This window comes from Elgaria multicarinata, chromosome 17 (assembly GCF_023053635.1).
Source record: "Elgaria multicarinata webbii isolate HBS135686 ecotype San Diego chromosome 17, rElgMul1.1.pri, whole genome shotgun sequence".
NCBI classification, from domain to species: domain Eukaryota; kingdom Metazoa; phylum Chordata; class Lepidosauria; order Squamata; family Anguidae; genus Elgaria; species Elgaria multicarinata.
Window position 1 is genome coordinate 2,508,799 of NC_086187.1, and position 8,791 is coordinate 2,517,589.

Sequence of the window (8,791 nt, forward strand, 5' to 3'; positions counted from 1 at the left end):
ACTATTAGGTGGATTCACAGTTGGCTACAGAATCGGACTCAAAGAGTACTTATCAATGGAATCTTCTCAAACTGGGGAGAGGCAACGAGTGGAGTACCGAAGGGCTCAGTCCTGGGCCCAGTTCTCTTCAACATTTTTATTAATGATTTGGTTGAGGAGGTGCAGGGAACGCTTATCAAATTTGCAGATGACACAAAATTGGGTGGGATAGCTAATACCCTGGAAGACAGAAACAAACTTCAAAGTGATCTTGATAGGCTGGAGTGCTGGGCTGAAAACAAGATTAAATTTAATAGGGATAAATGCCAAGTTCTACATTTAGGGAATAGAAACCAAAGGCACAGTTACAAGATGGGGGATACTTGGCTCAGCAATACTACAAACGAAAAGGATCTTGGAATTGTTGTAGACTGCAAGCTGAATATGAGCCAACAGTGCGATATGGCTGCAAGAAAGGCAAATGCTATTTTGGGCTGCATTAATAGAACTATAGCTTCCAAATCACGTGAGGTACTGGTTCCTCTCTATTCGGCCCTGGTTAGGCCTCATCAAGAATATTGTGTCCAGTTCTAGGCTCCACAATTCAAGAAGGACGCAGACAAGCTGGAGCGTGTTCAGAGGAGTTCAACCAGGATGATCAGGGGTCTGGAAACAAAGCCCTATGAAGAGAGACTGAAAGAACTGGGCATGTGTAGCCTGGAGAAGAGAAGATTGAGGGGAGACATGATAGCACTCTTCAAATACTTAAAAGGTTGTCACACAGAGGAGGGCCAGGATCTCTTCTCTGTCCTCCCAGAGTGCAGGACACAGAATAACGAGCTCAAGTTAAAGGAAGCCAGATTCCAGCTGGACATCAGGGAAAACTTCCTGACTGTTAGAGCAGTACGACAATGGAATCAGTTACCTAGGGAGGTTGTTGGCTCTCCCACACTAGAGGCCTTCAAGAGGCAGCTGGACAACCATCTGTCAGGGATGCTTTAGGGTGGATTCCTGCATTGAGCAGGGGATTGGACTCGATGGCCTTGTAGGCCCCTTCCAACTCTGCTATTCTATGATTCTATGATTCTATGTGTCTTGAAACCGGAGAAGCAGCAGACACCTGGCTGCCTCGGCATGCTGCACACAGCTGCACATGGCTGCACATGCCCAGTGACCACATGGAGCGCAGGTGAGGCCCAGGGGAGTGTGGCCTATGAAGGGTGGATTCCTGCATTGAGCAGGGGGTTGGACTCGATGGCCTTGTAGGCCCCTTCCAAATCTGCTATTCTATGATTCTAAGATGCACCCTCTGAACGCAGCTGTGCTCTCATTCCTGCCGGCAGCAGGAATCCCGCTTGGATGAGTAGATGGTCCACGGAGGACCAAAGTGAACAGTCCACCCCTGCAATTGGGCCACACACACCGACAGCATCCCAGTTGCCCTGTTGCCCCTCCCCCTCCCAGCCCTCCTCATGCCTCCCTCCCAGACTGCCTCAGCATCAGCCCCCCTCCCCAACCAGATTGTACACCTGGACAGCCAAGTCTCCTCACAATACTTTGGCTCCTGGGTGGGGGGGAGTTGAAGGAGAAGCCCCTCTAGGCCAGTCAAGCCTGGGTATGTCGGTTGGAAGGAGTCCCTCTCAAGCTCTCCTTGGCAACAAAGACCCAACCCTTTTTCCAAAGTCAGAGCTTTTATTGAGCAGCAGGAGGTGGAAAGGTCCTGCAAGGAAAGGCGCCCATGTGGGGTCGCTGGTCAGTCACTCCAGCCAGGCTGCTGTGCTTGGGGTGTGCCTCGACAGACAGCACGGCGGCAGGTGTAGTGCCCCCTATGGCACTAGCTCCATGCTAGGAACACCCTCACTCGTTGCACAACTGTCTGCCATTGTGCTTGCCAAGGGTGGAGGCATCCACCTAGTGTCAGTGACTCTACAGAGACTTCTTCGGATGCTCTGCTGCCAGTATCCTGGGCAGTGCAACCGTCCTCGGGGTGGGCCTCCATGATGGTCACTGTGGCATATGGCCAGGGATGCAACATTTACCTGTGTGATAGGGGCCTGTACCAGGCAGAGGGGGACACTGGGAGAAAATGAACAACAATTGGCAAGAGCTGGAACATCTTGTTCCAAACCCAGGTGTCTCTGAAGGTGTGTGTGTGTGTGTGTGTGTGTGATGTCACTTCATAAAATTCCATGGTAAATTCCATGCTAGGCATAGCTAGGAAAGAAATCAAGAATAAAACTGCCAATATCATACTGTCCTTATGCAAATCCATGGTGTGGCCACACCTTGAATATTGTGTACCGTTCTGGTCACCACACCTAAAAAAAGATATTGTACAGCTGGAAAAAGGGCAACTAAAATGATCGAGGGGCTGGAGCATTTCCCCTATGTAGGAAGGTTACAACAACAGTTTGGACTCTTTAGCTTGGAAAAAGGGAGGCTGAGTGAAGACATGATAGAAGTGTGCAACATTATGCATGGTGTGAAGAATGTGGAGAGGGAGACTCCCCCCCCTTTTTTTTTCATAGTACTAGAAGCCAATGGGGTCATCCCATGAAGGTGATTGGTGGGAGATTCAGGACAGACAAAGGGAAGGACTTCTTCAAACAGCACAAAGTGAAACTGTGGCACTCGCTGCCAGAGGATGTAGTGATGACCACCAATTAAGATGGCTCTGAAAGAAGATTGGACATGTTCCTGGAGGAGGAGGAGGCTGCTAGTCATGATGGTTATATTTTAACTCCAGTATCAGAGGCAATAAGCCTGTGTACACCAGTTGCTGGGGAACATGGGCAGGAGGGTGCTGTTGAACTCATGTCCTGCTTGTGGGTTTCTTACTGGGGCAGCAGGTAATGTAGGGTGACCCTATGAAAAAGAGGACAGGGCTCCTATATCTTTAACAGTTGTATAGAAAAGGGAATTTCAGCTGCAGGAGCCCTGCCCTGTGTTGTATCTGGTCACTCCAATATAGCTCCTGCAGCTTTAACTGTTGTGATGAAGAGGGAATTTCACCAGGTTCTCCATATATACAATTGACACCTGCTGAAATTCCCTTTTCTATGCAATTGTTAAAGATACAGGAGCCCTGCCCACCTTTTCATATGGTCACCCTAGGTTATGTTCAAAGCAGTTGTGCTCTCAGTGTGAGCATGATGTGGTGACTGGTAGCCCTCTTTTAGCTACTCCTCAGGGGTTTTTCTCCGTGAGCCCCTGCCAAAGGAAGTGAGGCACTGGCACCCTGAGCTCCCTAAAGAGGTTTGCCTGGCACCTACACTATACTTTTTTAGATGCCAGACCTTTTTTTAGATGCCAGACCTTTTAGATGCCAGATCTTTAGATGAAGACCTTTTTATTTTCTCAGCATTTTAACAGTTAATTTCAACTTTGCTGTTTTAAATTTGTATTTTAAATCTGTATTGATTTTTGCATTGTTGCTCGGTTTTATCCTGGTTGTATTTTTATATTTTATTTTATACTATGCTTTTATACTGTTTGTTTTATTTATTTTTTTGAATGCCTTTAGTGGTTTTGATTTTTGTAAACTACTCAAAGAGCTTCAGCTATTGGGCGGTATAAAAATGCAATACATACATACATAAATAAATAAATAATATTCCAGAGTATCCCAACGAGGGCTTCCAGTCACCGCATCCTAAGCCCTGTCAGTGCACAGACTGGTGACTGGTAGCCCTGTCACACTGATAGCCCAGCCCAGCCCAGCCCAGCCCACAAAGGAGGCCTCCACAAGGTAGAGGGAAACAGACTTTTTCACCCACCTGCAGGGCTGCCATTCCACAGGCGCAACTCCCTTCCCACTTGGGCGTTAGCTAGATAAAGACTAGTTCCAAAAATTTTCAATGGGGAGCGTTATATAAATATTCTAAATAAATAAATAATAAATAATAAGGAAAAAAGGAAAGGAACCTCTCGTGCAAGCACTGAGTCATTACTGACTCTTGGAGGGACGCCAGCTTTCGCTGACGTTTCCTGGCAGGCTTTATAGCAGGGTGGTTTGCCGTTGCCTTCCCCGGCCGTTATTACCTTTCCCCCAGCTAGCTGGGTACTCATTTTACCGACCTCGGGAGGATGGAAGGCTGAGTCGACCCGAGCCGGATGCCTGAGAACCGGCTTCTGCTGGGATCGAACTCAGGCCGTGGGGAGAGTTTCAGCTGCAGGAACTGCTGCTTTACCGCTCTGTGCCACACGAGGCTCATGCAATAAATAATAAACCTAAGGTTTATCCTGGGATCATCCCAGGGTCATCCCTGTTCATGTAAATGACACAGGGGATCCCGGGAGCAAGAAGGGACAACCCCAGGATGATGCCGGGATAAACCTTAGGTCTAGCTAAGGCCTGGCTTTTTCCTTCCTTCCTTCCTTCCTTCCTTCCTTCCTTTCCTTCTTTGCTTGCCCTCTCTTCTTATGGGGTTATTTCTTTGCTTCCTACTATGACATGTCCCTCCTTTTCTACCTTAGAGGTGCAGTACTAACTTAAAAGCCATGTGGCCATGTGTCCTTTCAGATCGTGGGATTGGAGACCCTGCCTGTTCCTGATACAGTGGCGCTTTCTCCTGCATGCCTCCGGCCAGCTCTTGACATCAGTGTTTGGCTTCCAGGCATGTTCAGTGCAGTAGCACCACACCCTGATCTCGTTCACACAGGCGTGCTCATCCCTTGATTCCACGACATCTGGCAATGGGATGGTGTCAGCCAGCTCCGCTGCAACATGTTGTGATAGCTATGAAATACCTGGCCCAGGAGTCAAGACTGCAAGTGCCCATCCACATGCAGTAGGCCTAAGGGAGATCATTCATGTGTGAACTAGCCTTCTGGGTGGCCTTTTGATTCCCTGCAAAGAAAGCCAGACTGTCACCACGGTGAGCGCAGCTCCTTCAGTCCCAGGCTCAGTTCTTGCCTGAGGTGTCCTGAAACAATCAAAGAACAAGTGTGCCTCTGAGCATAGGAAGATGACTGAAATTCCCTGACTAACTGCAGTCTGCCTCCACATCCCTTGTCTCCCTAGGAGCAATGCCCCTGCTCAGTTCGACAGATGGAAACAATGCTGAGGGGTGCAGAGTTCAGTGCTCAGAACAGAAGGTCGAGCCATGGCTAGGAGAGGTCAAATGTGGTCTGGAGTCACAAGACATCTTCCCAGCCCCACCTTTCACCGTGAGATGATGGGAGTTTCTGCAATTCCTCCTCTGTGATGCAGCGAGTGACAGATCTAAAACCTGGAATGAGACCATCTCAGCTACAAGAAAAGAATGCAGAAAGGCCCCCAGCCTCCTGAAAATGAAAAAGCATCCTGCTGGCCTGGCATAGGAATCTGACATGTTGTGATTGGATGGGAAAGGAAGGGCCTTCCTGATGGGCTAATCTAACCCAGGCCAGCTTCGAGCAGCAGAGTTTGGGAGTCCTCATGTGGAAAGGGAGAAAAGACCTTGCAGAGGGAAGAGGAGGAGGAGGAGTTTCTCCTAGCAGGAAGGATGGGGTGGGAAAGGGGAATGGCAAAACGGACGAGAAAATGGAGAGGGCAAGTTGTCTCATCTTCTGCCTCAGAGATACCACCACAGATGCATGGTTCCCAGAGGCCTCCTTCAGTTAAGTGGATTTGAAAAGCGTCATTGAGGCATAAATCAATAACACGGGAAGATCTTCACACTCCAGTGCATGTTGGTAGGAGGGCCATTGCTCCTTGGTAGAGTCCCTGCATTGTATGCAGAAGGCCTCAGGTTCAAGAGCTGGCATCTCCAGGAAGGGCTAGGAAAGGATCCTGCCTGCTGAGACCATTTGTTGGTTAGCAACCAAACCCCTCAGAATTTCCTCCATCCCAAATATCGGTCAATAAGTCCTTGGAAGTTGCCATGTGTGTGTTTCCTTCTTGGCAGGGAGGGGGAAGCCTTTCCCACAGCCAGACTTTGCTCAGGAGACATGAGGAAGTGGCCAGCCATGGGTGGGGCAGGAGGATAAAGAGGTGGCTGCTCCAGCACCCTGCACGCTCCTCACAGAGCATCTCACGTTGAAGAAGCATGATCAGGTCTATACTGCCGCATCGTGCTAGAGTGACTGGCCAATGGGAGTTAGGGTGTGGTAGGGAGGCAGGCATGTGACACATTGCTAGCTGTTCCTTTCTTTTTTTAATGTAGCAGCTTCTGCCTGCTCTTTCTGCCATCACAATAAATATACTGGAGCCTTTTTCAGCTCAGCAACAGGTGCCCTTGCTTAGTCTTGTTTCTGCCTTTGATTTATGACATGGCTGGAAATTTAAACATCTCTGGAGGTCTCTGCCTTTCTAGAGTGATGCTGGAGTTACTGCCTTTATATGAAAGGGAAGGAAGCCACTTTGCCTCCCAGAAAACAAGGCAGAAACGCTTAATGCTCAACACCACCAATTTTATTTTGAAGGAAAAGGTGCCATGAAGGCCCAGTCCGGATCAGGAGCAAGACGTCCCATTCTTTTCTTTCACACAGATGGTTTTCTTGCAGAACAAAAGTAGCAGTATTAAGTGCTTTTTAAAAAAAGCATGATTGACTTAACATGCAGTTTGGCCAAGCAAATAACACTTTGGAGATCAGGAAAACCCAGCAAGTAAAAGGTTGGCCCTTGTTGCCCCAGCAGCTGCTGGACACCTGGGTTACTGAGGCACCGGGGGGCGGGGGGGGCGAGAACAAACCCATTTTTATAAAGGGCAGGTGGGGCACACTCACTTGGACCTATTTTGGACTGCATTTGGTGGCATCCCAGCCCTGCAGTGCAGCCTTCCCTGGTCAAGGAGTGGGAGGAATTATGGGTGGGGGTCCTTTTTGCCCCCTCCACTCCCATTCTTACCAGCTACCTATTTCAAACTTATCAGGTTGTGGGAATCCCTGTGGCAGTTCAAGAAGATTGAAACAGTGCCCAAGAAAGTCGGTTAAAGGAAGTAGTGTAAAGTGCAAAAAGTGCTAAAGTGGAAGTAAATGTGTTTTGAGCTCTAGGCAGGGCAACCCCCTCCCCAGCCCTCCCTCATTTATTACTGTGACCATGAAGCAGGAGGGTCCAGAGCCCACCACCTCTTCATAGGGCAAACTCTTTGGAATGCTTTGCCTCCGCCCCACTCTTACGTGCTCATCCCAGGAGTGTTGGGGACTCCGATTGGCTTAACAGCCACCTTACAAGCTCACCTCTTCATACTCACAAGCCCAGGTTGGCCCAACCGCTCATACCTGTCCACAGCCGAGCTTGAAGTATCAGAATCTTTACAGCGGCGCTTTGGCTCCGGGAGGCGCCTTTGCTCCCACAGTTGTGCTCCTTCCTAGCATTTGCACGTGCGAATTTTCCAACTCTGGAAAAGTAAAAAGGGGGGGCAGAGGAGAGGAATGGGGCCATTCCTCTCCCCCTTTTTTAAATGTTATTATCTGTATCTGCGCAGATTAATAAAAATAAATGGAGGGGGGAAGAAACGAGGCAGCCAGAGGAGGATGCAAGGAGAGGGAATGGGTGAACCACGTGTTCCCCCTCTGGCTGCCCATTCCTCCCCCCCAATTTATTTTTGTTTTTATTACCTGTATCTGTGGAGCTGCGCAGATACAGATAATAAAAAAATAAATGGGGAAGGCATGGCCCGTTCCTCTCCCCCCTCCCCGCCTCCATTTTCTTTTTTACTTTTACAGAGGCGCAGGGCTGCCCATGGCAACCAATCAGGGGGCTCCGCTACCAAAAAAGTTGGGGCAAGTGCCCGACTTTTTTGGAGTGGAGTTTCTAGGGTTTGCCCCCAGATGGCTTCACAATGGCGGCTGCATCATGTAGATGACGTGCCACTACCGCGAAGCCCCCCGGGGCAAACCCTATGTGTAGACAGGCCCTTGGATTCAGCCACCGAGAAAACCAAGCTAATTTCCACAGAATCACCTCTCTGCATCTGCTGAGGGTTCCTGCCTGTTTGTGTAAGTTTATGCTTTGATTCATGAATGCTCCAGTGAGTTCATTTCCCCAATTAATGAGTGTACATTTACATTTTGCTTGTGCTTAATGAATTTCCCTGTGTGATTGGTTCCTCCTGCCAGATACTCTGTTGCCAACACTGAAAGGTCCCTTAAGGAATGTGTGTCCAGAGAACATAAAAGGTTTGTACATGTGTGAACACATTTGGCAATATATGCAACTGGTGAAGGTGTTCCCAGCAGGCCCCTTCCCCACACCCAGAGGAACCAACTTCAGCTGGCCTCAGGATGGGATGGGGCCACCGGCCCCTCACGTCTCTGCTCACTCAGGCTCCCTGGACTGTGAGGGGGCACAGGTGGGCAGGTGCTTCTGCAAGGGCATACAAGGCCATCATTTGGGGCAGGGGCTCAGGTGCTGTGGGGCATTGCACAGGGTGGGATCTTCAGGGATGAAGAGCATGTCCTGGCAGGCTGGTTGATCAGGTGTTCTCAGGCAAGCAACACCTGCTGAGGTTCCCTCTTCCGTGCAATGATCAAAGGTTCAGGAGCCCTGCCCTCTTTTTCACCTCCCAAACTGGTTGACTTGGATCTGAGGGCCTGGGCAGCGGCGGCAGCTGCAGTCCTGTTGCCCAGCATGGGCACACTGAGCAGGTGCTTGGAGAGGAAAGCCTGGCACATTCACTTGCTGTTCCCACTAGCAGAAGTTCTTGCTTCTGAGGGCTTCCTGAAGAGCCCGGAAGGATGGCCATGAACCTTTGGGTGTTCTGATCATCAGCCTTCCAGTGCCAGCAACCTTTGGCCCCCATCCCATCACCTCCAGTTGGAGCTTTGGGGCTTGGCTTGACATCCACAACTCCTCCCAGGCTCCCGTTCCCCTTGATGATGACAAGCT